The following is a 6,620-nucleotide window of genomic DNA, read 5'->3' as shown; positions in this document are numbered from 1 at the left end:
CAATTTACATTTGAATAAGTCCATGAGCTTTAAGGCATTTGACATTAGGAACAAGTTATTTGTGTGATCACGATATCCGACCTTATGTACAATCCTCATAGCTTTTTTCTGTAGTGTAATCAATGGGTTTAAAGTGCTTTTATATGCATTTCCCCATATCTCCACACAGTAACTCAAATAGGGTAAGACAAGACAACAATATAGAGTATACAACATCCTCTGTTCCAGAATATGTTTTGCCCTACACAATACTGCAATACTCCTTGATACTTTGGATCTAACGTATCTTATATGAGATTTCCAACAGAATTTACTGGGCTTAAAGTGCAGAGTCTCAGCTTTAGGTTAAGGGTATTCACATCCAAATTGAAGGAAGGGTTTATGAATTATAGCTCTTTTATATATAATAACCAAAAGTAATTAGACAATTGACTCAAAAGCTGTTTCATGGGCCAGTGTGGGCTATTTATTCCTTCATTATTTCTTTATCAATTAAGCAGGTAAAAGGTCTGAGGTCTTGATTTGGAAGCTGTTGCTGTATACGCACAACATGCAGTCAACAGAGCTCTCAATGCAAGTGAAACAGGCCATCCTTAGGCTGTAAAAACAAAACAAAAATCCATCAGAGAGATAGTGGGAACATTAATAGTGGCCAAATTAACTGTTTGGTACATTCTGAGAAAAAAAGAATGCACTGGTGAGCTCGGCACCACAAAAAGGTCTGGACGTCCATGGAAGACAAGAGTGGTGGATGATCACAGGATCCTTTACATGGTAAAGAAAAACCCCATCAAAACATCCAGCCAAGTGAAGAACAGTCTCCAGGAGGTAGGCATATCATTATCCATGTGTACCATAAAAGAAAGACTTCACACAAGCAAATACAGAGGGTTCACCACAAGGTGCAAGCCATTCATAAGCCTCAGGAATAGGCCAGATTAGACTTTGACAAAAAACATCTAAAAAAGCCAGCCCTGTTCTGGAACAGCATTCTTTGGACCGATGGAACTAAGATCAACCTGTACCAGAATGATGGGAAGAAAAAAGTATGGAGAAGGCTTGGAACGGCTCATGATCCGACGCATACCACATCATCTGTGAAAAAACGTGGAGGCAGTGTGATGACATGGACATGCATGGCTTCCAATGGCACTGGGTCACTAGTGTTTATTGATGATGTGACAGAAGACAGAAGCAGACAGATGAATTCTGAAGTGTTTAGGGATATTCTGTCTGCTCAGATTCAGACAAATTCAGCAAAGTTGATTGGATGGTGCTTCACAATACAGATGGACAATGACCCAAAATATAGTGTGTAAGCAACCCAGGACTTTTTTAAGGCAAAGAAGTGGAATATTCTGCAATGGCCAGAGTCAATAACCTGATCTCAACCCAATCAAGCATGCTTAACAACAAAAAAGCAAAGGGTGGCTACTTTGAGGAATCTAAAATATAAGACATATTTAGAGTTATTTCACACTTTATTGTTAAATACATAATTCCTATGTGTTCATTCATAGTTTTGATGCCTTCAGTGAGAATCTACAATGTACCAAATAGTCATGAAAATAAAGGAAACGCATTGAATGAGAAGGTGTGTCCAAACTTTTGGCCTGTACTGTATGATTGTTAATCTGTCCAATTACTTTTGAGCTCCTGAAAATAGGGGACTGTGTATAAAAATGGTTGCAATTCCTAAATGTTTCATACAATATTTTTGTTCAACCCCTTCAAAGCTGAAAGTATGCACTTCAATTACATCTTGATTGTTTCATTTCAAATCCTTTGTGGTGGCATACAGAGCCCAAATTATGGAAATTGTGTCACTGTCCAAATACTTCCAGACCTAACTGTATATAAATAAAAGAATGTCAATGACCCCAGGTGTGGGACTTTATTAGGTCAAACAGGTTTGAGGGGTCAGGCAAAGGACTTGGTGGAGTCAGGCAAGGGTCAGGCGATCATCGTTGTAATCCATGGAGCAGGGCAGGAACCGTGGTGCAAGGTGCTGGGCTGGAGGTGTCCATGGTGCTGAGTGCCCACTGATGAGCTTAATAAAACATTCTATTTCTGATGAGTCAACAGCACTAGGGCTCCTTCACAAAACCCTTACTGGAATCTTCATACACTCTGTGAATTAGTCTTTACTTTCTGATGAGTCAACAGCACTAACCCCATCCAGTGCGACATGTAGATAGCATATAGAATATGTAAAATGCAAACACCAGAAATGCAAGAAAGTTTGAGGTATACCAAATGGAATTAATAACAAGTGTTACGACCCTTCTGTCTAGAGTAAAATAAGGGCCTAGGGTAGAGTGCACAATGTACAGGTGTGTTGCAACACAAATGCCCAAAAAAGTGTACAAGGGATCAAATCAATTCAAGTTTTATTTGTATAGCGCATTTCTCACAAGATGCGACTCAATGCGCTTCACGTAATGACAGATGTTCAGTGTCCAGTGTAGTGTAGTGTTCAGTGTTGTGTCCAGTGTCCAGGTTCCAGTGATAGCTTCGTCAAAAGGACGCAAGGGTAAAAAACCTGTGCACTGTGCATCAAGGAAAATTCCCCTGCAGCCCTCTAGTGGTAGAGCGACTACTTACCAGTTTGCCCACCAGTGCAAAGCCGCGGCCCCCCACAAGCCCCTCGGGGGGACCCCACACGCCCGCCCCGCCCCACCACCGGCGCACCCGGCCCAGGCCACCAGGCTCAGACTATCATAGCCCTGCACGAGGCTAGCCGGGTCAGGTGCCCCAGCGGCAGAACAGACCAAGCACGCAGGCCGGCCGGGGGCCCCGAGGAGAGGCCCAAGGAGCCCGGCGCATGGCAGGCAAGCAGGGGCAAAAAACCTGTACACAGCGCCTCCAGGAAAAGTGCCACTAGACCGTAGGGGTCTAGCCGGTGTGTATCTTATAAGTGATGTCAGAGACCAGGAACAGTATAAAAGGCTCTTTAAAAACAGCAGGGTCCGATGGGATAGGATAGTACAATAAACTCTTGACCGGGGCTCCGCCCAGGGTTGACTCCAGACTGTACCCCGTCGCCTATGGGGAGGTCCGGCGCATCCTCACGACCCAGCGTGGCTCCAATCACTTAGCTGAGGACAGGAAAGAGTGACTCAGCAGGTTGCACGAGTGACAGGCAACCACACAGTCCACAGTCCTTCAACTGGCTCTCAGCTATGCTAGACAGTAGGGTTAGCCCTCAACCTCCAAAGTAAGCAAACAAAAAGTCACTTAACTTTGGGAAGGGCGCTGGCTGCACCCTCCCAAGTTTCCCAACAGGCCTCTGGAATCACAACCCCCAGTGGTCAGACACGGACAGCTCCGTTGGTGGCCAGTCGTCCCTCTGCTCGGGACCACAGCTCGGCGCCTGCACTGCAAAAAGTCAGCTCTCAAAAACAAGAAAAAATGCTATAAAAATAGGGGAAATATTACTTAGAATAAGCAAAATTATCTGCCAACAGAACAGGAAAATGTCACTTGCCAAGATTGTCTTAAAACAAGTAAGAGATATCTTAAAACGGGTGCAGTCAGACAGAAAACAAGCTTATATTGCCTTGATTTAAGATATTTACTTACTTAGATTTACTTTTTGCATTGTGGCGTGTATCAGGTGTTCTCTCGTTCCAACGTCGCAGGTCCCTCTGGTACTCGGCAGGTTTTCGTCTGGTGGTCGTCTAGTTGTCACTCTCTGTCTCGTTGTCGCTCTCTGTCTTGTTGTCGCTCTCTGTCTCGTTGTACTCCCTCGACGTAACCCTCGTTCCCAAACCACTCTCCCCTCCTACTGTTTGCTGGTGCCTTAAATAGAGAGCAAAGGGGAACAGTGTCACTCCCAGTCCCCAATCACTGCTAACCAGCAGCCAGATGAACAAAACTACGTGCGAAACAGCCAAATGTGTAACACATGCAACAACCTAAATAATAAATACACATCTGAAAACTATAACATGTTCATTTAGTCCTTGGGCCAAACCATTTTTCATTACCAAATTCTGGGCAAACTCTAGATGTGATTTTTTTATTCCTACACATCCCTAGATTACGTTTTGATATGATAGACCTTTTGGTTTGGCAGCTTATTAGTGGTTATCACCTCTTAAAGGTATGGAGTGCTTTTCTTCAAAACCGCTGGGCCTCCTCTCCTGCTGGTCTCTGGCGTACACGTTGGCCCCGAACTCCACCAGCATCCTGATCATGTCCACGCTCTGCGCCCCGGCTGCATGGTGCAGGGGGGTCACGTGCAGCCTGGCTGCATTCACCAGCGCACCTAGCGGGGGGGCGACCAGGAAGTAAAGAAGTAACGTTTAGTTCTACAGCACCACCTATCACAGACCAGCAGTCATAAAGAGCTTTACATAGGCTATAAAAACAGAATTAAAGAGCAAAAGTAATAGCAGGTTAAAAGAAATAGGTAAACAAGTGAAAATAAAAACAAGTCGTGGTTCACTTGAGGCGAGCTCATCTTTGTATGTAGTGTCAGAAATGCCTATGTCAAGGGGATGACTTGGGCAGATAGTGATTTTGGAATGTAACAACCATTCTGATGGCATAGGCACATAATGCACAGTGAATCGGCAGTGTTAGTAGAGTAGAGTTAGGCTCTCAATTTGGCCAAAATATGACTAAGGCAATTATGCTATGAGACTAACGAAATAATAGAAAGAATAGTGTGTGTGTGTGTGTGTGTGTGTGTGTGTGTGTGTGTGTGTGTGTGTGTCAGGCAACTGGGGTAGTGGTGGTCTAGTGGATAGTGAGTTGGACTTGTGATCGGAAGGTTGTGAGTTCAAATCCCGCCTGAAACCACACCACTACTAGTGTGCCCTTGAGTAAGGCACTTAGCCCTCAGTTACTCCAGGGGGAATGTCCCTGTAATTCGTAATTGTAAGTCGCTTTGGATAAAGGCGTCTGCTAAATGGCAAAATTAATTAATTAATTAACTGTGAGTGTGTGAGGCTTGTGGTGGTGGTACAGATGTCAACTGGGCTACAGATGTCAACTTTTAGTTTTTATATTTGGCAGCCTGGGCCATGTTCATAAGTCTGTTGTTAGAGGCCTTCATATGGCTGGTCTTCCTAAGAGAAGGGCCAAACAGTTAGCAAAATATTGCTCAATATCCGCTGTTATTGGTAGCCGCTCAAACCGGAGTTTTGACAGAAAAAGTCCCCTGCCATATCTTGCTCCCCTTCGTATGATTCGCGCGTAGCTGTGCTGTGGTTGTGATAGAGACATGAGCCCAGTAGCAGTGCCTCTAACTCGGCCTCTCTACCTACCAGCCACCCCTAGCCTGGAGCTCAGAGCCTAATCTCCACAGCCTAAGTCCAAAAAAGTACCAGGCCTTGTAATACTACCAGTCCTACCCCTCATGTCCTCATCACTAGGCCCAGTAGCAGTGCCTCTAACTCGGCCTCTCTACCTACCAGCCACCCCTCGCCTGGAGCTCCAGAAAAGTACCAGGCCTTGTAATACTACCAGTCCTACCCCTCATGTCCTCATCACTAGGCCCAGTAGCAGTGCCTCTAACTCGGCCTCTCTACCTACCAATGTTTTTTGTCAAAGTCTAATCTGGCCTTTCTATTCTTGAGGCTTATGAATGGCTTGCACCTTGTGGTGAACCCTCTGTATTTGCTTGTGTGAAGTCTTTCTTTTATGGTACACATGGATAATGATATGCCTACCTCCTGGAGACTGTTCTTCACTTGGCTGGATGTTTTGATGGGGTTTTTCTTTACCATGTAAAGGATCCTGTGATCATCCACCACGCTTGTCTTCCATGGACGTCCAGACCTTTTTGTGGTGCCGAGCTCACCAGTGCATTCTTTTTTTCTCAGAATGTACCAAACAGTTAATTTGGCCACTATTAATGTTCCCACTATCTCTCTGATGGATTTTTGTTTTGTTTTTACAGCCTAAGGATGGCCTGTTTCACTTGCATTGAGAGCTCTGTTGACTGCATGTTGTGCATATACAGCAACAGCCTCCAAATGCAAATGCCACACTTGGAATCAACTCAGACCTTTTTCCTGCTTAATTGATAAAGAAATAATGAAGGAATAAATAGCCCACACTGGCCCATGAAACAGCTTTTGAGTCAATTGTATAATTACTTTTGGTTATTATATATAAAAGAGCTATAATTCATAAACCCTTCCTTCAATTTGGATGTGAATACCCTTAACCTAAAGCTGAGAGTCTGCACTTTAAGCCCAGTAAATTCTGTTGGAAATCTCATATAAGATACGTTAGATCCAAAGTATCAAGGAGTATTGCAGTATTGTGCAGGGCAAAACATATTCTGGAACAGAGGATGTTGTATACTCTATATTGTTGTCTTGCCTTACCCTATTTGAGTTACTGTGTGGAGATATGGGGAAATGAATATAAAAGCACTTTAAACCCATTGATTACACTACAGAAAAAAGCTATGAGGATTGTACATAAGGTCGGATATCGTGATCACACTAATAACTTGTTCCTAATGTCAAATGCCTTAAAGCTCATGGACTTATTCAAATTTAAATTGGCACAGTTAATGTATAAAGCAAAGACTCAAGAACTCCCACGTAACATTAACAAATGATTTATAGAGAGGTATAAGGGGAGAGGTCATTTGAGAGGTA

Source organism: Nansenia antarctica (assembly GCF_963989245.1).
Source record: "Nansenia antarctica genome assembly, chromosome: 8".
NCBI lineage: Eukaryota > Metazoa > Chordata > Actinopteri > Argentiniformes > Microstomatidae > Nansenia > Nansenia antarctica.
The sequence above is the reverse complement of the archived record's forward strand: the minus strand, read 5'-3'. Positions refer to the sequence as shown.